General features: G+C 45.3%; 1 protein-coding gene across 7 annotated transcripts in view; it reads left to right on the top strand.

Moving 5' to 3' along the window:
• The first annotated feature begins 4,953 nt into the window (after nt 1-4,953).
• Nucleotides 4,954-25,276, top strand: part of LOC120751168 (interferon-induced very large GTPase 1-like) — a 38,060-nt gene continuing 17,737 nt past the window's right edge. For 2 of the 7 annotated variants that reach the window (XM_040060626.1, XM_040060629.2), the window contains exons 1-2: nt 17,318-17,547; nt 18,863-19,051. The gene's annotated coding sequence lies outside the window, so the exon portion shown is untranslated. Of the gene's footprint in view, nt 5,049-17,317; nt 17,548-18,590; nt 18,668-18,862; nt 19,052-24,367; nt 24,456-25,276 lie in introns of those variants that run through there. The other 5 variants (XM_058419785.1, XM_040060627.2, XM_058419786.1 and 2 more) reach the window with 5 other exon arrangements.

The raw sequence follows: 25,276 nt of genomic DNA, 5'->3' as shown, positions 1-25,276 counted from the left end.
TCAACAGGTCTTGGTCCTATTCTTTAGCTTTGCCCAGCAGGACTTCATCAACATATTGCAATGGAGGCCCTTGTGGATTAAAGGACTTCTGCTCTTCTGATTCCTTTGTCAGTTGGTTCCCAAAAACTGTAGGGCAGTTTTTTGAATCCTTGTGGCGGTGCAATCCCGTCTGTGGATTTTCCCACTTTAATGTGAATAATTCCTGGCAGTCACAGCCTAAAGGTGTGCAGAGAAAAGAGTCCTTTGAATCTATTACAGTGAAACACTCACAATTTTCTTTTAGCACGGTTAAGAGTGTGTATGGGTTAACTGTGCTGTTTTATCGATTGCTCTTAAGTATTTTAATTTGAAAGTCCCTTGCCTGAAACTTGATCTCTGCACCCAATTTTTCCAGTGACTTGCCTCCTAATAATGGTTTTGGAGAGTTAGGCAGATGTGGACTACCCATAATTTTCCCAGTTTGAATTTCATTCGCTTGAAAGAAGGGGAGTGAGTCCCAGTGACACCACGGGCACTGACAAGTGTGATGGAGTCATCATTTACCTTCCCTTGCAGGGTTATTTAATACTGAATAACAGCTCCTGTGTCTACCAAAAAATTCTAGTTTTTAACTTCCCAGTGTGGCTGTTACCAGAGGCTCTGCTGAGGAGGAAGCTTCTGGTCCCCTTCACACGTCCTCTGCAATTGTCAGGAGAGGGATCAGGGAACTCCTGGGTTTTAGCTGAGTGTAGCAAGGTGCGGTTACAGAGTTCATCGTGTCCAGGGAGGTCACACTACCGGTGCCAGCAGGAGAACAGACGAGATGGATCTCCATTTTCTTAAGCTCGAGAATCCATTTATTACCCAGGGGGATGCAGATGAAAGACCAGGCAAAGCGAGAGTTGTGGGGTTTTTATAGGGCATTGCAGGGGTGGAGTTTGGGGTTTGGGTCAAGAGAGGGGTTAACACAAAAGTAGGATAACATCAAGTTCCCGCCTCCTTAGAGCCGGAGCACTCCACAACACCCCGTTTTAAAATTGGTTAAAAGGCGCGTTGAATAACTCATAGGAAGGGGAATCTGACCTAATCGTTTGCAAAACCGAAACGAACGTTACTGAGCTAAATTAACAAGCAACAGAAAAGCATTTGAAACTTAGTCACAAAAAGATAAAGTAACAGAAATGATGATACTTAACTAAATGAATAAATTTTTACTTAATGGGTTAATAGTTCAATAATCCTTTGGCTTTTGATCTTCTCTCCAGAAGATCCTTGAGATCTTTGATCTTCTCTCCAGAAGATCCCAAGGTGCAGTTCCTTGATCTCCACGAGGGATGTTGTCCTCAGTGTTCCGTCTTGGCTTTGGTACTGGTGTTACAGTGTTACTATTTTGGATGATGGTTCTCGTTTTTTTGTTCTGAGATTCAGGTGGTTTTAGAGTCTTTTTGCCTCCTGCAAAGCTCTGAGCCAGACGCAACAAAGAGATGGAGTCTTCAGGTTCTGATTTTTCAAGGCTGCATGCTCTGTTTATTGTTTCTTATCTTACAAATTTCTCAGTGCCCAACAAAGGTCTGTGCAGCTGCTCGGGCATCTGGTGACTCCTCCTGCACTGGGCTATTGCTATCTTTTATACTAATTGCTACGTGTTCTTTATTTATCCTTATTTGCCAATACCTATCACTTATACTAAAAAGCTCATCCCTACTTTGACCCAATCTCCTTAAACTACTTTGTGCCACCATCACTGCAGGAAATGGAGTGAGGGAAGAAGAAAGAAGGAGCAGGAGACAACGCCCCAAATCCTCCATCTTGCTCCCATCCACTTCCATACTAAAGAACCCAAACCTACTGTTTTCTCACCCTGTGATAAGCTAAACTCCTGTCTTTCACACTCCTGTGGCTTGCAATCCTTCCCGCAGTGCAGGAAGCCTTTCCCATGGACTGGGATCAAAGCCAGTGTCCCTCTGGGCTCTGTGCCAGGGTCCCAGACCCCTCTGTCCAGGTCCCAGACCCTCCAGGGCAGCCAAAGGAATGCCCTGGACTCTAACAGATGGTGAGGACTGTGAAGTGAGGGAGCGGTCAAGGCGGTGGTGGTGAGATTGGCACCACCACAGCAGAGCCCAGCCCCTCACTGGGCAGAGCAGCCCCACCACTTCTTCACTGCCATGCGGGTCTGGGGTGGGGCCAGCTGCAGGAAAACGGGGCGTAGGTAGGGGGGAAGGGAAGCTCCAGGACCAGAAAAGGACTTGGTTGGGAAAGAGGGGATCTCAAAACCGCGTGGTAAGTGCCATTTTTAGAAGCAAAGCCCAGGATGGCACGGCCACTGCCTTCCCAGGCATGGAATGGGGATATGGAGAGACAGGGGGTGAAGGAGGACACAGGATGGAGGGAGGACAGTAGCTCCCGCGTCGCCTCTGAACGGGTTCTGACCTTTGTCCTGCCTTCAGGGAAAGGGGGATAGGGGTGAAGAGGGGCGCAGGGTGACGGAGAGACGGTAGCAACTCCGTGCCATCCTGGCAGTTTTCACTCCTTGCCGTGCTCTTAGGAACAAAGTGTAAGGAAAGATATAGGCAGCTTCACAGAAACTAAAAAACGTGGAGGCTCACAGGAAGGAGGGCCACTGATCTATGGTGCTGACACTCTGCACACAATCGTCCATAACCATCCATAAGTAGCCCCCAGGACTTTACCATCCTTCAGCTGCAGCAGATGTGTCAGGAGAGTCAATAAGAGCCCGCTGAATGCTCCTTTGTGCAGGCAGACCAGCCGCTTGCAGCTCTTAAAAACTCCCATGAAGAATGAAAAACCCTAAACCATTCGTAAGCATCTCGTTTAGAGATGGTAGATGTTAGTCTCATTGCTGGGTCCCACTAAGCTGGGCCCCTTGCCGGGAGTTCTCCTCCCCGTAAGCTTTTTACCCCCATGTTTTTAAGGTCATTCTCAACCTGGCCTCCAGCCGTGGTACTCTTTGTTAGAGTCCAGGGCATTCCTCTGGCTGCCCTGGAGGGTCTGGGACCTGGACAGGGGGGTCTGGGACCCTGACACAGAGCCCAGAGGGACATTGGCTTTGATCCCAGTCCATGGGAAAGGCTTCCTGCAAGCCACAGGAGTGTGAAAGAGAGGAGTTTAGCTTATCACAGGGGGAGAAAACAGTAGGTTTGGGGTTTTAGTATGGAAGTGGATGGGAGCAAGGTGGAGGATTTGGGGCGTTGTCTCCTGCTTCTTCTTTCTTCTTCCCTCACTCCATTTCCTCCAGTGACGTTGGCACAAAGTAGTTTAAGGAGATTGGGTCAGAGTAGGGATGACCTTTTTAGTATGAATGATAGGTATTGGCAAATAATGATAAATAAAGAATACGTAGCAATTAGTATAAAAGATAGCGACAGCCCAGTAAGGGAGGAGTCAGGGAGTTGCCAGATGCCCGAGCAGCTGCACAGACCTTAGCTGGGCACTGAGAAATTTGTAAGATAAGAAACAATAAAAAAGCAGGCAACCTTGAAAAATCAGAACCTGAAGACTCTGTCTCTTTCTTCCGGTTGGCACAGAGCTTTGCAGAGGGCAAAAGACTCTAAAACCACCTGAATCTCGGGGAAAGCCCCCGACAGGCTGGCTCTGGCTGCAGGAGCTGTGCTGGAGGTCCCTGTTTCCCATCTTCCATCTTCTGGCCTTGCTCCAGCCCAGGGAATCTCCCCGACCTGCACGAGCTCAAGGGCTGACGGCTTTGGAGGTTGTCTGACTTATTAAAGAAATATGGGTATTGATCTAGTATCGATACCCAACTGTGACGGACAAAAACTCTCTAACAGTTTAAAGTTAGAAAGTTTGTGTTTATTACGGCCGGGCAGCACGCGGGATATTTCCCTAATACGCACTGCGAAATTCACAGGTAATTACAAAGCCTTTTATTTACAAAAGTGTTGAATACCCAAAATACAAACGCATATTCATACCCCTGTCACCTCCCATTTCTTGCTAATTGGCAAAAAAAGGCTATTAAGCATGCCTACTTTGTTTCTTAAAAGGAGTCGGGGTCTATTCTGGGGAGGGGTCACCTAAAATGAGGAAGTAAGATGAGTCTTCCTCGTCCTGACCTTTCTACCTTTTCAATGCATTCGTGACAAATGAATCTTTGGTAGAACTTACAGTTTCCTGTGTTCAATGGGTCCTTTAAGCAGGAAATCTGCAGCTATCTTACGTCCTATTTACCACATTTTGTTTTTCATTACAAGCACAACTACATAAACATAAACCTGACAAGAAATGAGTTACAAGATCCGGGGTAGCTTATCTAAGATCCGGCTTCTGTTAACTGCGAACAAAGCTTACCTATCTACTTCAGCTAATTCAGCAGCTTATTATCTTAACTTTCCTAAAAATCCTTAGTTTCTCAAAATTAACGTGTCATGTCTCTGGTGTCCTGGTGTTGTTCAGAGCACAGAGCTGATGTGATGGGACCAACAAGCATCTCCCCCCATCCCTCCTCTCCTCAGAGCTGGGGGTGCTCCCCTGGAGAGGAGAAGGATCCAGGGAGAGCTCAGAGCCCCTGCAGGGCTCCAGGAGAGCTGGAGAGGGGCTGGGGACAACGGATGGAGGGACAGGGCACAGGGAATGGTTTTCCATGACAAAGGGCAGGGCTGGATGGGATTTTGGGCAGGAATTGTTCCCTGTGAGGGAGGACAGGCCTTGGCACAGGACCTGGGTCCAGTTGTGGGATTCCATCATCCAGGCCAAGGGGAGCAGGGTGGGTGGTTTCCAGCCAGGAGCCCCAGGCTCTGCCCGGCAGCTCTGCTGCTTTTCATGGAATCATAGAATCATTAAGGTTGGAAAAGACCTCCAACATCCCCAACTCCACCTGTTACCAAAAAAAACCTTTTCACCCCCTAACGAGGCAGCAGCAGCAGTTTCGCTTTCACACTGCTGCAAGGAAAACACATGATTTACAGGAAAGCAGTAGCTGCTCCCCCACTGCTCACATAGCACAGGAAACAGCTCCCTCCAAAGAAATCAGGACTGGCCGAGCTCGGCTGCACTTCTCCCATCCCAGGAACTGCAGGACACGGAGAGAGAAGGTAGGGACCTGGGGATGAGCTGTGGGGCTGGGAGCAGCTCACTGAGGCTCCAGGAGAGCTCAAAAGAGTCTCGGTTTGGATTGATGTTTATAGTGATCAGTTGGGAGGGCTGAACTGGAACTGAGACCGGACAGAGCTAAGAGAATAAAGCAGATATTTATTGAAGGGCCTTAAAGGATCCACCTTGGGAATGAGAGGAATGAGATTTGTTTTTATAAACAAGCCCTGGGTCTGCTGGTGGATAAAACCAGCGCTGAGAGATGAGAGAAACAATAGAAATGATTCTATTGATTGATGAATGGAAAAGAAGATACTTGCCTTTACAAACAAACAGTAGGTTTATATATATATACAAAAAATCAATTAATACATCTTTAGTAATGGGGACCTTAAAGGCCTCCCCCTTTACTCCAATTATTTGAGCCATTTCTTGGCTTGGCTTACATTTCGTTAATAATTTTTAAACTGCTGACCTTTCTGCCCCCATGTGGACTAAAAATATAACTTTTTTTTCTTGGTGACCTACTTTTAATTTTATCAAGGGCTCTTTTGAACTGAGGGCTCAAAGGGTTCTTATTGTCCCCAAGATATAGAGTCCTTGACCCCCCTATTGTTGTTCTTCAAGCAATTTTTCATCCATCCCCTGCTTTTTGCACTCTCTTTTGAAGTGGCCTTGCCTCCCACACTAAAAGCAGGTTAATGAAGTGGGTTTTTCAGGTTTCTTTAAGCTCCCATTTGTTGTTTTGATAGGGGTTTTCTTAAAGTTTCCTGGGGACTCACCTCCCCTTCTGAGCTTCCCTCACTGCTGCCACAGAAACCGTAGCTTCTGCCTTTGCTTTTTCCTCATCCCATCGTACATAAACCTTCTGCACTTCTTTCAACAATTCCTTTAACCCCCTCTGCTGCCAATCCTCTAACTTCTCGAGTTTCTTTCTTACATCTTTTCATGATTTTGCCACAAACCGGGTGTCGCCGTGTCCTTCTCGGAGCAGCGCTCCGTCCACCCAGGCTAGCTCTGACACTGCCATCAGTCGGGGAATCTCGGTTTTTGTTCTGAGATTCAGGTGGTTTTAGAGTCTTTTTGCTTTCTGCAAAGCTCTGAGCCAGACACAAGAAGGAGACGGAGTCTTCAGGTTCTGATTTTTCGAGGTTGCGCACTTTGTTTATTGTTTCTTATCTTACAATTCTCTCAGTGCCCAGCTAAGATCTGTGCAGCTGCTCGGGCATCTGGTGACTCCTCCCGCACTGAGCAGTCGTTATCTTTTACACTAATTGTTACACGTTCTTTATTTATCATTATTTGCCAATACCTATCACTTATACTAAAAAGCTCATCCCTACTTTGACCCAATCTCTTTAAACTACTTTGTGCCGCCGTCACTGCAGGAAATGGAGTGAGGGGAGAAGAAAGAAGAAGCAGGAGACAACGCCCCAAATCCTCCATCTTGCTCCCATCCACTTCCATACTGAAGAACCCAAACCTACTGTTTTTTCACCCTGTGATAAGCTAAACTCCTCTCTTTCACACTCCTGTGGCTTGCAATCCTTCCCGCAGTGCAGGAAGCCTTTCCCATGGACTGGGATCAAAGCCAATGTCCCTCTGGGCTCTGTGCCAGGGTCCCAGACCCCCCTGTCCAGGTCCCAGACCCTCCAGAGCAGCCAAAGGAATGCCCTGGACTCCAACAGGGGAACATTCCTCTGGATTTTGGGAGCCCGAGGAGCAGCAAAGGGAGTTTTCCCCTTTTCACAGGAGAGACCTCGCCAAAGATGGAGGGAGAAGTCAGACTCGGTTGGAGGGAAAAGTTCAAAGTGTTTATTCAGTCCCACACGGGGACATCTGAACTTTAGGGAATCTCTCCAGCCGAGCCTCCCGGGGCAGGGAGCTCTGGGATTAAATACAGGGGAAGGACTAAGGGAGGAGACAAACCAACATCCAATGAGGGACAAGGTGGGAGTGGAACAGGGTTGGAGGGACATTTAAAGAAACCAATGGGAACATAAAGGGAGGAACCGCCTTGGCTCCTGCCCTGTCACTCCATGCCCTTACCCGAACTCTCTAGAAGCTGGGAGGAACAATCGAATGACAGGCAGGGCCCATAGGAGGGGACTGGGAGGAATATGGGAGGATTGGCAGGGAAGAGGGGCAGGGACAAACCTCAGAACACAACATTTCTCAGGAGAACAGGGGAGAGCAGAACAAACCATTACAACAAAAATAAATAACATAAAACACAATATGAAAACAAATAACACAGAGCTCAATGCAACACTGGGTTTTTATTAATGCCTATGTCAGGGTCCAACCCTGAGTATGTTTGTATATTCTTTCTCAGTCTTTCTACCCAGTCAGTCAGGGGCTCATCTTTTCCCTGGTGACCACTAAAGGCCTTGCTGATGTTCTGTCCTCTAGGGATTGCTTCCTGGATCTCTTGAATAATCATGTTCCTGAGATCCACCATGCTCTGCCTATCCTGGTCATTGCTGTGGTCCCAGTTAGGGGCCACATTTGGCCATTTTGCATCTCCCAGGGGTCCCAGCAGATGACTTTTTCTCCCCCTCCTCCTTGGTCTTTAAAGTGAATAATGGAGAAGGCCAAGACCCATGCCACAGGACAGTATAACCACTCTCTTCCTGATTAAAAGGTTCCTTCTTATTTACATATCTGTTTAAAGCTTGACAAATCCAACCCTCAAATGACCCATACATTGGCCAAAACAAATTATCAGGTGGTATAATTTCCTTTGTCCATTTTACTGTACGGTACTGTATAATTTTCTCCTTACTTTTCCCTTTTCTAGATTCCCATTCATCCTAAAATTTCAACATTAAGCCCAGGGGACTGTCCTGAGGTATATCTACTAAAGTGCTCCCTTTCTTTCCTGTACCTTGGCCCCATCCAGGCCCTTTGCTACTCCCCCAGTCCATGCCAGCGCCTAGGTCCTTGCCTGAACATTGACCCATTTTACCCCGACTGGTGTTCCCTCTGATGCCTCCAGCCCCCGATTTCAATAACAAAAATCCCCACAATCAGTGCCTCCGGCCCCCAGTCTTTAGAGATCCCTTCAGTCAATGTCTCCAGCCCACCAATTTTATTAGAAATTCCTTCACTTGCTTCATCCCTTCACCTTTTGTCAATCCCCTCGCGGGAAGTCAGAACCGAGGTTGGAAGGACTCCGCTCTCACTTCGTGACTTGGTCACATCTCACACACACACACACCAATTGTACCCCACACAACCAAACGATACTTACAGCCTGGTCTTCTCACCTATATCTTCTAGATTTACAGGTGATTTTATTTTACTGCAGTATTACCAGGGAGCTCAAATTCCTTGCCTGATTTTTGTCATTTTTATTCTCCGGCTTGCCGGTGGGTTCAGACTGCTCCCAGAGCCACGTTAGTGGGGTGGCCCCCTGGAATCAGCCTTTTTCCCCCCAGGAAGAAGAGCATCACGTTGGGCTCATCAGATTGTTGTAAATGAGGAGAGATATGCCTTTATTCCATTGTCAGATTAAGCAATTTATTAATTTTCTTTTCAGCAAAAAGCGGGCAAGCCATCGCTGGGGTACGTGGGGAGTCTGAGCTCCACCAACACGTACCCCAGATATTAATTTTGCAGGTATTTATACATGCTCATGTTAGTAATTCCCTCCCAGTTTCTATTATTTGTTGTGATGTTTAGTTTCCATTCTTCGTGGCGATGTCTGCTTTCGATTTTTCATTCTTTATGGTGGTCGCTGGGGAAAGGCAGGGCTCCTCTTTTATTTTTGCTGATTTTTAAATTCCCAGGCAATTTTGCTTGCATAAGCAGTTTACATGTTTGCTCAGTTTTCCGTCAATTGTTTACCATATCCTGTCCAGCGGTTTCCTCTCCAGCCTTATGTGATGATCCGCTCGTAGGAGCGAGGGTCACGATGGTTTGTTTAATGATCTCAGAGTGGAAAACACAACACAGCGAGGGATTTCAGCATTAATCAAAACAAATGCACCTTTTATTGATTGACCACAGCAAATCTGATAGAGGGATTAAGAGAGAGAGAGAAAGAGAGAGAGAAAGAGAGAGAGGAAAGAGGGGGTATAGCTACCTGTAGTGGTTTTACATTCACTAAAATTTGGTCTTGGTACTTACTTTTTTTTGTGAGAGAGAGACTAGGAGAAAAACAAAGCAGGCTCAACTTGAAAATTAACAAATAGTTTAACTTGAAAATTAACAAATAGTTTATTAACATACACTAAAAGAATAGAAAAACAGAAAGTTGGAAAAAAACTAAAATGGAATGAAACTTAAAAAAATATTTTCCTTCCCCTTACAAATGGTTTACTTTTTTACAAAACAACATAAAGAGACAAAACTTGTAATTTTCAGTCAGTTTCACTATCTGACAACAGTCTTTCATCAATTCATTAGGGGAAGAATATCTTTTCGAGTCATGGATCCCACTGACAACTTAGAACAGTTCTCTTGTGGGTTTTAAACTGTCACAAACAAAACCGCCCAGAGAAACCTGCCTTTGTGACCCTCCCAGGAGCAGTTTCCCAAGCTGCTTATGGGTCATGGCTCTTAGACTTCTGCATCCTGGGGTGTCACCTTTTAAAGATGAATAACTCAAAATCAAAGGATTCTTCACCTCAAGGTACAGAGATATCTTCTCACTTCTTTACTGGTACGAGGAGCTTCTCATTTTTATCTCTGTTCAAGCACCTTATAGGATTAATATTACTTAGTTCATCACAAACACCTTTGCTCAAATCCACACGCAAAACAATCATCTCCCCAAATGCATATCTTTCCCATGATTTACAGGAAGGACTTAAATATAGCGTTCATTTCCATGGCTCAAGTAAGAATAGAACAACTAACTCTTCAACCCTCTGTCCTAATAGTCTTTTCACTCTTGCTCTACTGACTTCATGCTGTTGTTCTTTATGTTCACTAGGTCTCTCTTTACTCTCTCAGAGAAGGGCTAAGCTCTGGAAGCTTCATGTTGCTAAGAAAGAGTTAAATCTGCTCGGAGTCTTTGTTTCTCTCTCTCTCTGTAGCTCGTGTTGTTAGATGTTCAAGGCCGAGATGATGAGGGAGGAAAAACTCACGCAGAAACATTAGAGATTGGAGTGCTCAGGCAGTCCAGAATCACAAAAAAACTAGACAAGATTATAAATGCCCTCTCAGCCCACCCCTTGGTGTAAATCGGGGTGGCTTCGGCCCAAATGGTTCCCATAGCTCCCATCAGGGGCCCGGCAGAGATTTTTCTCTGCTCTAAGGAAGTTTGAAGAAAGCAGCTGTCACAAAACAGCAACCTCTCCTTCCCCCGCTTCACCCGGGAGCTGATGGAATCCGGCCAGGCCTCAGGCCAGCTCCCCCCAAAAGGCAGGAGCAGCAGGCCCAGCTCGATGTTACCTGTCTCTCTCGGGCCAAAGGAAAGAAGAAAAAGGACCCACCTACAGGAAATTCACAGGGTTTTATATGGTACTTCCCAAAGTCGCAGCTAGTAATTTTCAGTGGTTAGAACAGATGCCAATATTCCAACTAACTCTCTGATAGGTCCCTGTCTCTTCCAAAGCAATTCCCAGGTCCTGACCTGGAGAATTATTTTACATTCTTTTATAACTAAAAAACCAAACTGTACTAACCCATGACACTACCAAACGCGGAGATGGAAGTCCTCATAGTCTGGTCAATGGATTCACCTGTCACGTCAGGGAGAGTCTCTCAAAATCTCTGGTTAACTCAGGGGTTTTTATTACAGTCCTCCATCATGGGGGGAACAGGTAAATCTATTGAAGCCACCAAGGGGGAACAGGTAGTCCATGTTCTTAGCAGTGAGTGAGAGCCATTGCCTTCTTGGTCCAACAACCACACCTGCAGCCAAACATCTCGCTGCAGTTAAGTCAGCCCCAGCTGTATTGGGGTTGTAGGGGTCTCATGTCTCAGTCCTTGAGAGGGGCTTCATATAGAGGTCTCAATCTCAGTCCTTGGGAGGGGGCTTCGATCTCTGTCTGTCACAGTGGCTGTGAAGCAGATGAGGGATCTTCCATGGGGGAACCACCAAAGTTATCCCAGAAAGTTCCCTTGGCCATGAGGTGGGGAAATTCATAGGGTGTTGTGAAGCAGGGGCTGTGAAGCAGGTGCAAACCTCAGGTACAGAATTGCCATTACACTGCTCAAAGCCCGTGTACCGTGGCGTGGTGACACAGGAAAATGCACCTGCAGAGGATTGGCAAGCATCCACCTGGAGCAGGCCAGAACTGCAGTGGGGTTCTCGGGGTCCTTATGACGATCGTGAGGCAAATGAGGGGAGCTTCAGACAGACTCTTACATCACCCCGTGACTCACGATTGTCTTCAAGAGATCTTCTTCAGCAGGGTTCTGTAGTGGCGTTGTGAAGTCTTCAGGACTCATCAACATCGGTAGTATACCCCAAAAAACAGAGACAGTATATAGAGAGAGAGAACAAAGGAAAAGGAAAAGTAGGAGAGGAAAAGGAAACAATAAACAAATACAATATTAATTCCAATGATCAAACAAATCACAAATAATCAAAACAATAATAACCATCAGTATTAATAAAAATATTTTTTTCAAAACAAATCACAAAAAAATTGAAAGTGATTCTCACAAGATTACAAGAGAAAATAATTTCAAAACACACATTCAAATTTTATAATTGCCTTCTGTCAATAGCCTTGGGTGTGTCCATAGGGGAGAGGACATTGGCCAGGTTATGAGCATTAATTATGGATGTCAACTGTGTTAACCATTTCATCATTCTCCAATTCATAATGAGTAAGATTGCTGATAAAACAAAACCAATTAAAACTAAAATCAAAAGGACAATGATGGGATGACACAATTTATTCAGGACACTTGTGGCAGTAGGTGACCACCCAAAAAGAGTATCCCACCATCTGTGCTCAACATCTTTTCTTACCCTTTCTATAACACAATGCATTTCTTTCACATTATGAACAGTTACCAGGGCTTTCTGTCCGTCTTTCTTGATCTTTTCCAAAATTTGTATTAAATCCTGATGAAGCAACAATTGCTTTACCAAAGTAAGGTTCATTCCAATGGGAGTAGGTGAATCAGTGTTTAATTTGATTGCAAAAGCTAACAAGAGGTAATTGGATCTTTATAAGAAAAATCACATCTTGTAACTTTAGTAAAATTACAAGCACAAAAATTTGAATGATTTTTTGATATCTATTACTATGTTTTCTGCAAATACCACATCACAAGCAGTTCTAAAGCATACACAACCATTACTTTTATATATAAGGACTGTTACAGGAGCCTCGTTAGGATAAATTTCAAAATGACAGATATTTTGCTCTGTGTCCAGGCAAATGTCTTGGGCTATAATTGCATTACTTTCACAGATGAACCCTTGTTGTTCTCGGACAATACAGGATTCTAAGTTAACAGTTTACCATTTCTCACCAATTTGATGGGCCCATTCCCTATGCTTGGAAAGATAAAAATAGCTCCATCATAATTCAGCCCTAACGCAACAATATGGAATATCAAATGCACTGAGGCATCACATTAACACAAAAGCTGTGGCCATGTTTGTAATGGGATTGTAAGTAAAATTCACTAAGTTCCACCAGGATTGGAATTCTCTTTCAAAATCAGTGGCACTTTCCCAAATTATTTTCCGAATTTCAGTAGGAAAAGTGCCTTCTTCACCTTCTCTTATAAAAGAGGCAGCAACTGACTGCATCCACAATTGAGCCTGGATACAGCTGAGGGCCAAAGAAATGTTGTTTTGTGTAGCACCGAGTGGACCAATTACCAGTTTGTGATCATTTACATACACCTTTTCCCAATTTGGTAATATGTTTGATAATAACCACTGATGTGTTCCCAAAGCCGATAAGGACGACTGCAGCGGTTGCTGTAATTTGGTCAAATCTCTAGTTGTGGCAACCAATTTATTAATTAGTATTTAAAATTCAAACTCAGCTAGTTTTTGGCCATGGGGTTGTGGTAGGATGCAGAAAAGTATCACTAGTTTTATCATTGTTTATGTGATCTTCATGTCCCTCGGAGTTCCCCTGTGAAAAGTAAACTCAACAAAATCTGCCACCAAGAGGCAGAAAATTAGAATGATGGAATTGTCCAGCGTGTAATTCATCCGATGCTCTTTCCCTAGGGCGTCAGAGACTACCCATGCATAATTATTCAAAGGAGTTTTTAGCACTAGTGGTACTTCCCCTACAGTAGGGAGGTCCACCAAAACAGGTTGTCCAGGGTAATTTGCTGGATTCTTGGAATCGTTTGGTCCCCGTGGTGAGGGAATTATGCTTGGAGCTGTAGGGCAAAAAGCAGTGTTTTTGCGGCACCCATTTACCCCCCATCTATCATTCACACCTTTCACAGCTTCTTCAATTACTGAGAAGTTGTTACAGTAACGTTCAATCTGTGCATAACACTTTCTCACTGAGGCCCCCTGGGCCGCCCCGTCCCAGCAGTGACTGCCTTGATAACTTTGAAAAGGCCTCTCAATACAATTGGTTGTTGTCGTGCAATTTTTTCCACTTCTGTGAGAGCTAAGCTAACCACAAGCAACCCTTTTCCCTAGATGGTGTATCTTTTTTTTTCAGCATCTTTGAAACCACGGGAATAAAAAAACCCACAGATCACATTGGACACCCAGGACCCCACTGGCGGATGTGTACTGACAACCCTGAAGAGGCAAAACCCCATTCCACCTGGAAAGGGTCTGTAGGGTGAATAGGGTCAAGGGCTTGGTGAGCAGTTGCTTCAAAAATCAACAATGGCATTGCTTCTTCCTGAGGAGCAGTCCATTTCCATTTTACTCCTTTTCCCAGCAAATCATAAAGAGGTCCAGCAATTATTGAAAAATCTGAAATGTGCTTTCTCCAGAACACTAACAGTCCCAGAGCTTGTTGAAGATCTTTACTGGATTCGGGCATTCTGATCTGATCTAAAAAAGTTAGTGTATCAGGTGGGATACATATCAGACCTCCCTTCCACTAAATTCCCAAAAATTTCACTTCATGTGAAGGTTTTTGGATTTTTTTTTCAGAGGGAATTTGCAAATCAAGACTTTCTAAGTGGGAGATTATTTTCTGTTGGACATCTTCCACTTCTTCTATTTCATGTTTTTTCTAACTCTTGGTCATCTTGAGCTAGGGTGGGGGTATGTTTGTACCCTTGGGAAAGCCTAGTGGAAGTGTCCTCTGGGGTTTTTACAGGTCCATACTTTCTATTGTAATTAATGATTGTAATTAATGCCCAAACTTCACAATCACCAGTAGATTAATTAGATTGAGAAGCTGGCAGCTGAGAGGGGGTTGATTATGGAGTAAACCCAGGATAGGTAGATCCAGTCTGGTTGCTCGGGTTTCCAGTGAATCTATCCAGCCTCTCCACAGGACCTAAAGCCATTATGGCTTTTTGTGAAGTAATTGCTATAGGTTTGAGCGATTCTGGAAGGACCCAAATTAAAGGGGTCATCAGTTCAGGCTGCGCTGGTAATTGCTTTGGTGATTCATAGCCGGAAATTCATTTTCTTTCATGTATCATTTGCAAGCAGGCAGCTTTGTGAATGTTTTCTAGCAGTTGGTCAGGGCCACCAATTGTAGCCAAAGGATCACGTCTTTCTAAGGGGCTAAGTCCCCCTGCAAACTGAGTCAGGGACCATGAAATATGTTTGTGTCCTGCTGATAAGAAAACTCCGTGTCCCCATATCCACTGGCCTCCTGTTCAGTTAATTTAATTTGGTCTCCTCCAGTGAGAGACACTCGGAAGGCATATTCTGTCTCCGATTCTTGTGGGAGGCGCCCGTATTCCTTTTTTAGCTTAGCCAGTTCAGTTAATTTAATTTGGTCTCCTCCAGTGAGAGACACTCGGAAGGCATATTCTGTCTCCGATTCTTGCGGGAGGCGCCCGTATTCCTTTTTTAGCTTAGCCAGTTCGGTAGCACTGCATGGTATATGGTTCAAAATCTTCATCATTTATGTAATTCTATTCTGTTTTAACCAAGGGTCTCGAGTGAGGACAGCAGATTTCCCCACAGTTTTTAACTGCTTCAAATTCCTTATGGGGATAAATCTGTTTAGTGTGATGAGTTTCTTTTTCCTCTGCCTCCACAGAGGAATCAACATTATAGGAGTTCTTAACATGTTCTGCTCTAAGGGCAGCTCGCAATGTATAGATCTCATTCCTTTCTTCATTTAATTGTTTTTGCAAAATTTCAACTAGGTTTTGAAGGGAGTCTATTATAGCTTTTTCCTCACTTCTTTTCTTAAAGCAGCTTTCTTCAGCTGCTGAAAGACAAGCTCCCAAAACTGAGCAGAGGATAGTTTAATTTCTGCCCTGTTTAAATTTTGTTCCATGTTGTAAAGAACATACTCCGCCAATAACATTTTCCAAGTTAAACCAATTACATTGTGCGCACTCTTCCCCTCCCGGAGAAGGCTTGGCGTTGTGTTTAACAAGTATTGCATAAAAGTCAGCTTTAACCTTTATACTCAGGTTTTCATTCATTTTGTGAAGGGACCGAAACCATGACAGGGAAGTATAGACTTAAGTTACACAACCACACAGCCTTTGCTGTGTCTCCCTTCGCTTCCCTGGGAAGGTGAAGAGACAAAAATCTGCCTGGGAGGCCCTGCTTAGTTCCTTCAAGTTGTCCCTTCCTTCCCAGACAGTCCAGATACACGCAAACACTAAACCAGTTTCCCCTTTTTGCACTAAGAGATCTTTTGTGAAATTCTGAAGACAGAACCCTCAATTGAGTATGGGGGTGCTTATCACCTAGGCGTGTGCAGTTTGCGGGAAATTCGAGTCGCCCCCCTTGCTTTCTAGCTCTGTTCAACCCTTTCGGGAATGACAGGCTAGGTGTGGCTGGAGCGGAACGTCCTTCCCCTATTACAGACTACACAGGACCCTGCAAACCCCTCCGTCTATCAGAATCCTGTCCGTGACGCCAATTTAATGTCACGATCCGCTCGTACAAGCCGGGGTCGTGATGGTTCGTTTACTGATCTCAGAGTGCAAAACACAACACAGAGGGGATTTCAGCATTAAAACAAATGCACCTTTTATTGATTGACCACAGCAAATGCGATAGAGGGATTGAGAGTGAGAGAAAGAGATAGAGAAAGAGAGAGAGGAAAGGGGGGATATAGCTACCAAACGTGGAGACAAAGTCCTTGTGGTCCAGTCGATGGATCCGCCTGTCACGTTGGGGAGAGTCTCTCGAAATCGCTGGTTAACTCAGGGGTTTTTATTATAGTCCTCCATCATGGGGGAACAGGTAAGTCTATTGAAGCCACCAAGGGGGAACAGGTAGTCCATGTTCTCAGCAGTAAGCGAGAGCCATTGTCTTCTTGGTCCAATGACCACACCTGCAGCCAAACATCTCGCTTTGGTTAAATCAGCCCCAGACCCCTGTATTGGGGTTGTAGGGGTCGCATGTCTCAGTCCTTGAGAGGGGCTTCATATAGGGGTCTCAATCTCAGTCCTTGGGAGGGGGCTTTGATCTCCGTCTGTCACAGTGGCTGTGAAGCAGATGAGGGATCTTCCTTGGGGGAACCACCAAAGTTACCCCAGAAAGTTCACTTGGCCATGAGGTGGGGAAATTCATAGGCTGTTGTTGCGAAGCAGGGGCTGTGAAGCAGGTGCAAACCTCAGGTACAGAATTGCCATTACACTGCTCAAAGCCCGTGTACTGTGGCATGGTAACACAGGAAAATGCACCTGTGGGAGATTGGCAAGCATCCACCTCGAGCAGGCCTCAACTCCAGTGGGGTCCTCGGGGTCCTCGTGACCATCACGAGGCAAATGAGGGGAACTTCAGACCGACTCTTATACCTTATCTGGCAGGTTTTTAAAATTTATCTTCTCACAGTGCAATCTTATCAATATTCGTATTTTTATGTAACACAAATCATAGGTTAATTTCTCACAGGAAGAGCTGAGCCCAGGTGTTCTCAAGGCCAAGGCCTGACAAGCATTTTCTCAGATCCCACTGCAGCCTGGAAAGGAGGGAGGTGGCAGAATGCACCACCACAATCACTACAGTTGTATCACTGTCAAAGCAAACTTCTACATGATGTAACTGTAAAGAAACTTATGGAAGATGGATTTATGCATAAATATATCTATAACAATGCTGCTGTGCTCCCCCTGCTCTTTTTCCTGATGGAGCACCAGCACCAGGAAGGGCTGAGAGCCTCACGTACCCTCCAGGTACCAGCACAGCAGTTCAGAGTCAAATAACAGTGCAGAGCTGAGAGTGTCCTGTGAGCCAATTAAAACCACGCCTGGTGAGGAAATTGGACTGTAATACAGTTTAACTAAAGCCAAAAGAGTGGTTCTACTTTCACATTCTGCTGCACGCCTGATTTCCCGGAATTGCCCCACTGCTTCTGGAGCAGGAGAAGCCGCACCCACCGGAAAGCCCGTGCATAAAGAGGGGCTGTGCTGGGCTTGTCCCGTGCCAGGAGCTGCGGGGCACGGAGGGAGAAGGTAGGGCCCTGGGGATGAGCTGTGGGGCCGGGAGCAGCAGGGAGCGGGATCTTGTCGGGCTCCTGCCTCCTGTTGCCGGTGTTTTGCCAGGGCTGGGGAGATGGCAGGGCAGGAGAAGAGGGCTCTGAGGGCAGCGGGCGGGCGGTGTCTGCTCCTCCGTGGGCTGCAGGAAGCCGCCTTTGCTGGCAGCCGCTTTGGGGCAGCTCGGGGGAGCCGTGTGCGCTGCGGGGCTGAGCTGGGAGCGGGGGCCGGGGTCAGAGGAGTGGGAGCGGAGCGGCGAGGGAAGGAGGAGGGATGCGGGCGGATGGAGGGGCAGAGCGAAGTCTGCAGAGGCGCAAAGCCTGGCCCGAGAGCTGGCAGCGGGGCTGGCCGGGCACAGAGCCCTTGCGGAGCCCCTTCCATGCCGCCAGCCCGTGCCCGGCTCGGGCACCCCCAGCCCCGCGGTGGGGCCGGATGGCTGCGCTCTGCTGATGGCAGGAGCCATGGGGGATCATTCCATTTCCTACCCGTGCAGGGAGGGTGGGATTCTCCTCTCTCACAGTCTAAGCGTCACCACCCAGAGCGCTCTGCTCCCTGGACAGCCCCAAAAGGGTAGCAGTGTTCCCAGAGCCCCTTTCCCTGGGGCAGGGCTGGGGAAAACACTCTCGGGGGTCTGTTGCTGTGAAATGGGGTGCAGGAATTCCCATGGCTCGTCCTGCTGCCAGCCTTGCTGCTTCCCTCGTTTGCTTCCAAGCAGGAACTCGATCCTGAGTTATGCCCTGAATGTGCTTAGTGCCTCTCTGCGGGCACTGACACAGTCACATGGGGCTTTTTCCCTATTCCTGCAGCAATGGGAAGCCGTGCAGGGACTGCCAGGGGTGCCTGGGGGCAGGTTCAGGGTGTGGCAGGGCTGGAGTTAATGTTGTGCAGGGCAGTCTCTGACTCCTGAGACTAAACCAGGGCTGGCAGTGCTCCAGAGGGAGGGAATTTGGGAGGGGACAGGGCTGAGATAATTGTCTCAAGTGGACAAGCTCCAGCAGTGACCCTGAGCCAGCAGTTCCCTCCCTTCCTGAGCAGCCATCCTGCACTGAGGCTCTGCTGCCCAGGGAGCAGCTGGACATGTGCCCAAAGAAAACAATTGGTATCTAAAGTCCCTCCTGTGCTCTCCCAGCACGTCCAGCTTCCTCAGTTGCTGAACTGCTCTTATCTCGAGCCAGTGGCTTTTCCTGCTTCTGCTTTCCCCACTGGGAAGAAAGTTTCACCTCCAGTGCTCCCTGGAATGGATCCTTTCTGCTCATGCGTTGCCTTCTCCTGACTCTCTGCTCTTCTCCTTTAGGATTTTGGGCCTTTCCTTCCTGGTGCTCTTCCTCCTGAGTTCTCAAGGGGTTCCCATCTTCTGCTCCACACCCTGCTGTGTGCTCCAGGCCTGCCACTGCTGCTGTGCTGTGTCCCCTGAGCTGGGGCCGTCGGCTGCCCGTGTCTGCTGGGAAACCAAGACTGGAACAACAGGAGCATCTGCTGTGAGGTGGGTGAGGGGCATTAGAGCCCACAGCCCTTGCACAGATTGCCCAAATCTGCAGGGATTCCTGAGGGAAAGCTGCCCCTGAAGGCTCTGGAAGGGTGCAGGAGCCCTTGGATCTATACCTGAGTCCCAGCTCCTGAGATCGATACCTGTACTGGTAAGGGTGCTGTGGCCTTGGGGGGATGGAAGCTGAATGCTCAGAAAGATTTTTTGCAAGGAATAAATCTCTGGAGTATCCAAGTGAACTGATACTGGGAAAATTTTCAGGGTTGTGTGTCAGTGTCAAAACCCCCAAATGTTTCAAGGCCGGTGTCCAGTGAAAGCTCCAGCTCTGCTAGCGTGAGAATCCTGGAATGGCCTGAGTTGGAAGGGACACACCAGGGTCCTGGGAGAGGCAGGATCAGAAGATTTACTGAAATTCAAAAAGCTCAGATTACCTGCCTGTCCTTGATCAACTCCATGGGTTAATGTGTTGTGGAAGGAAATTTAGGGTGCTGAGAAGTACTTTCCCTCTTGAGTCCATAGTAAGTGCGACCCATGACTGTCTTGTCCTTCAAGGCTTTTTCAGTAAGAAGTGGCCAGCAGTGATTGACAAGTATTACTGTAAAAGACAGGTGTCTGACAAGGAAGGTGGGAACCTTCCTGGAATGGAGAATATGCCCCCCTTCTATCATATTATTATAACTGTGGGATGATGGGGCATTCAGGCAAAGATACGGGAAAATGAATAACAGGTATTTCCTAGAGTACATCTATATACCAGGAGAAACAAACACCAGCAGCAGCAGCAACAAACAAAGCCAGAAACCCAATCCCAGCCTTGTCTCAGCAGTCAGGCATTGCCCCTTCGGTGCAGTTCCGGGCACAGCCAGCAGGGGCGCTGGTGGCTCCTGTCCGGGCAGGGCGGGTGCGATGATTCCCCCGTGTCTGCAGGGGGCGCTGTGGCACAAACTCAGCCGCCTCTGGGCCGGCAGTGGCGGTGTGGGGACAGGGGAGAGGAGAGTTGGCTTCCGCTGCAGCGCCCGCGGGGAGCAGCCGCTCTCAGCGCCACCGCAGAGCCGGGGCGGGGAACGCAAGTGGAGCAAAAACCCTGAAGCAGTGGCAGAAGCAGAGAGGGCTGGGCTGGGAGTCACTCCTATGTACAGTGTGAAAAACATGGTTCACTCTTTAAAATAAAAGTTTAATAAGGGATAAAAGGGCCAGTATCCAGCGCTGGGGTGTCTGGCAAACTGCCATAAAGCACACAGTTAACTGTAACAACTCTTCTTAAATGCTTTCTCATTGCATTGGTCAAATGAATTTTCATGAAGATGATATATATTCAAACATTCCCTTGAGTTTACACTTTCCAGGAATTCTTTATCTTAGTTCGAACTTTGACCTCATCTTCTCACAGGACGTGCCACAATGCAGGTGTGATTTTTAGAGTTTTGTATTTTGTTTCCTCTCAAGGCCCCCTGGTCTGTGGTTTGACAATTATTGATAGCTGCAGGGGCGGGGTAGATTCTTCCTTGCTCTCTTTGTGTTATTTGGCTGGGGTTTTTTTTCAATGTTATTGTGTAATATAAACATTCTAGCCATTTTTACAAGCACTTTCAATTAACATTAGCTGTTTCACTATTGTCAGTTACAGAAATAAAGGCATCACTTATTATTTCACAACTACTACTACTTCTGCAACAGTTACTGTTCTAATACTCAGTACATATGCTCTATTTTAATATTTTGCAAAAGCTGAAACTAGAATATTTATTTATCACACTAAGATATACAATCGACACAAGGATTAGGGTATTGATTACAAAAGGCTGACAAATTATACTATATCAAAAGCATTTAAAAAGAGCTTACAAACCATACTATATCAAAATAATTTACAAAAGCCACTAATAGCAAAAGAAAATAGCTACATAGTTATTTATAATAACAGCTCACTGGCAATGGCTGGGCCTGAGGTGGGGCTGGTGGGGATGGGGCTGCTCTGAGGTCTCAGCACAGCACGCACCAGCTCTGGGCTCTCATGCAGCAGAGGAGCAGAGAAGCAAGCTGGCCAGCCATGGTCACAGTGCTGAAGCAAGAAAAGAAACAGGAGGGGAAAAAAAGGAAAAAGCCATAGGGCAGCAGGATCTCAGGTCAAAAAGGAAAAAGCCATAGGGCAGCAGGATCTCAGGTCAAAAAGGAAAAAGCCATAGGGCAGCAGGATCTCAGGTCAGACCCACTTGTGCCGCATGGCCCCTGTGTTTGTTCTGGAAAAAAAAAGAGAGAGTCAGAGAGAGAGACTTGCTCTTTTGTATGTTTCTTTATTATCCAGCTTGGCCTTGGGGGAGAGCTTGCTTGCTCTCTTGGCAACGCAGAGGAGGAGGAGGTACACACAGCTTCGCTTCACAGCAAAGCTGGGGACTCCCACCCCCCCCCACGGGCTTTTTCCCTTGCCAGGGAGTCCGTTTCGCTTTGCTGATCAGGGGTCATCCAGCGATGGGGGACTCCTTCTCAGGTCATGGTGACTAAATAAAACTGCTTCGGCGGACCCCCGTACCTTTTGCACTAGTCTAAAGTGCGACTTCAGTCCTGGATTTTACTTTGGTTCTCTGCTTTTTAGAGTCTCTTGTTCTTGAGTTGTTCCCAGAATTCCAGTGTTCTTTTTATTTGCATATTCAGACACTATCCAGCGAATGGGAGCAGAGATACAGGTAATAAGGTGAATTTTTAATTAACAAGCAAGTAAATAAGGTGATTAATCAATATTAAAACAGGAATAAGGCAAATTCTTTTTACAGAACTAACATTAACAATCTTAATGGAATTACTTAACAATTAAGTAACTAAAACATAGATTATTTGAACAGAACTTATTTATAACAACTCCCCCCTCTATTTCTTTGATCGAGCTTTAGCTCGCATCAATTTGTTACCTCTTCTTCTTGAAAATAAATTTTTCTACATTTTTGGAACTTTTCATATATTTCTTTGGCATTTTCATGTTCAGGTTCTTGACTCTCTATCACCATCATTTTGGTTTGTTTTTGACTGGTTGCTTTAGGGATCTGGATACTGGCTTGGACTGTGGAGGTAATTGTTTGAATTAGATATGGGATTAGACAGGGTAAAAACATTAACCCGGTGATTGAGCAAATTATCATAAACCCAGCTTTCTTCCACCAATCCCCCTTGAATGACCAAAAACTATTCCACCAGTTGGTGTCCATTAGAGGAGTCCACTCTTGATTTCCCACATAGGCTAGCTTTCTGATTTCTTTTGAGATGTTTTTAATTACTGCGCTTTTATCATCAATTTCTAAACAATATTCAGATAAATTAAATTTACCACAGATTCCTCCTTCATCTGCTAAAAGGTAGTCTACAGCAAGACGTATTTGGTATATTACAGCTCTTGTTTTTGTTAGTTGGTCACTGATGTGGTCTAATGCGAGAGCTGTTCTGTTAGATACCATTTCTAGGACGGCTTGGAGCCTAATGATTCTATTTAACATGTAGATTGGGGTGCAATACCCCCAGGACCCGTCCTGTGCCCATGTGGCTGGTCCATAGGTTTTAATGATTTCTTCTGGGGTCCATATTTTTCCTTTCCATTTTTGTTCTCCACCAATTGTTAGAGTATCTCTTTTCTTTCGTTCGACTTTTCCCAGATTGTCATATACTGGGACTCCTAGGTGTGCTCCTAATCTCTTGGGTAATAGGAAGAAAGCTGGCTTTATGATGCCTATTGTACAGCTTCCCGACCAATCCCCAGGCAATTTTGTATAAGCAGGATCCCCACAGATCCAGAACAGGTGATTTGGAGCTTCCCAGTAATCTTCCCTAGTTTCAAAAGGCTGTTGCCAAAACCGAGACAGTTCTTTTATTCCCCAAAAAGGATTTATAGCTTTGTCAATACATTCATATAATTCATACCTCTCATTATAGATACATTTTTCTGTGTTCTCAGTTGACCAATACTTGTTAGGCCCTTTGGGAACCCATTTAGCACTTGAGTTTATCACTATTATATACCTTTTGCACATTAATTTTCCTACACGGGTTTGATACCTGGTTCCTGTCCTCATGATACATTCTTCCCCAATGATTTTAGATTTGAGATCTCACTTCTCTCTTCCTCTTGTTCTTAGACTTCATGTATTCTCTTCAGTCTGTTTCCATTTTAGAATTTCTAGAGGGCTTAAACTGATTCCCTCCCAAGGCCATATTTCGGACATTTGTGTACCTCCACATATCCAGCACTCGGTTAAATTTAATTCTCGACTGATTCTTTCTACTAAGTCAATGAACAGGTTTTTTCCTCATGGGATGTCTAGGCCTTTTTCAAATTTTGTTGTCAACACTTTTTCTTTTATTATATCTCTCAATCCTTTCTGATCTGCTTCAAAGCATAACCAAGTATCTCCGATAGGACATTCCCCAAATAGGCGCTGTGCATAACTAGCTGTGTTTTTTGTGGTCCAATAAACCTTTCCATCCTCTTGGCAAGTATTCAACTGGGAGTGGTCAAAGCAGTTTGGGTTCACGTTAGTATGGACCCTGAATAAGCATCTGAGATCCTCTCCATCGTACACTGGATGGTAGCAGTTAGTACAGGCTTTTGTTTCGTAGGTGTGCTTTATGACCATCATCAGTACGATCCCTCCCAAGAGTCCGGTATGGGCCATCCTTCCTGGATCTCTTGCTCCACCCAGCCTTGCCTGTTGGAGTGGAGAGGTCTCAAAAAAAACCCCTCTTAGTTACTTCCACTTCCCTTCCCTATTAATTTAGTTGCCTTTAGAGAATGTTCTGTAGGAGATTTACCTTTGTTTTCAAAAAAAACTTATACTCTTTTAATTTATCTATTACTTGAATTTGTTCAAACTGCTACTTAGAAAACTTAACAACTTTTAAAATTAACATATAAGAAAACTTAAACTTATTTAAAACACTATTTATAAAACTTAAACAATATTTAAAATTAATACAAAAAAACCTTAACTCTTTTTTAATATATCTATTACTTAAACATATTTAAATTGCTACTTAGAAAACTTACAATCTAAAAATTATCATATAAAAAAACCTTAAACTTCTTAAATTCTTACTTATAAAACTTAAACTATATGTAAAATTAATACAAAAAACCTTTATACTTTTTTTTTTTTAATATATCTATTACTTAAACTTATCTAAATTGCTAATTAAAAAAAAACTAATTTAGGTTTACATAAATTAACTCTTATTGTGCCCCCCCCCCTTTTTTGAGTCCGTTGATTTGGGGAGAAGCAACGGAAAAAAAAGGTTTTCACAGTCTCTGTTATCTCTTATTTCTTTTTAAAGGTTAATTTCAAGTCTTTCGGGTGTGGTGTTACTGTCCACTCGGTTTCATCCGGTGAGGGTGCTGAACTCGGGTTCTCTCCAGGAGGAGGTACTGGCCCTTTAACTCTGGTGATGTGGGTCCATCCTTTTTCTTCAGTGCGCACTGCTGTGTGAGTTGTTAACAGTACTTGGTAGGGACCTTCAAACTTCGCGGTCAGTGGGGTATTAGTCCACGTTTTGATCAATACCCAATCTCCAGGATTGATATGCACGTTTGCATCCAAAGGGGAAGTTTGAGGAAGATAGCCTTTCTTTCTGAGATTTTCTAGGGTTTGTCCAATGGTTTTTAGATATTTTCTAGTGACTTCCTCTCCTTCCAGGTAGTCTTTAGAACTATAAGGAGATAACAAAAAGGGAAGCCCGAATAACATTTCATATGGTGACACTCCTATATCTGCTCGTGGTTGTGTTCTGATTCGTAATAATGCTAGGGGTAAGCATTTAAGCCAATTTAGTTGAGTTTCTGCTATTAGTTTAGTCAGTACATTTTTAATGGTCTTGTTCATTCTTTCTACTCTGCCTGAGCTTTGGGGATGCCATGGGGTGTGTAACCTCCATTTTATCCCTAAGGCTTGTGTTACTTGTTGTAGAATTTGTGCTGTGAAATGGGGCCCTCTATCTGAATCAATATTATTTATCAGCCCATACCGAGGGAGGATATCTTCCAATATTATTTTTGTTACTACTTCTGCTGTTTCTCTTTTTGTAGGGAATGCCTCTACCCTGTGGGTAAGGTGATCTATGATCACTAACAAGTGTTTGTAACCTTGAACAGGGGGCATCTCAGTAAAATCAATTTGCACGTTCTGGAAGGGCCTTAAGGCTAACTCCCTCCCTCCAGGCTCAGTCTTCCTCATAACTTTTTGATTT

The sequence above is a fragment of the Hirundo rustica genome, chromosome 3, assembly GCF_015227805.2.
Source record: "Hirundo rustica isolate bHirRus1 chromosome 3, bHirRus1.pri.v3, whole genome shotgun sequence".
NCBI lineage: Eukaryota > Metazoa > Chordata > Aves > Passeriformes > Hirundinidae > Hirundo > Hirundo rustica.
The sequence above is the reverse complement of the archived record's forward strand: the minus strand, read 5'-3'. Positions and strand labels throughout refer to the sequence as shown.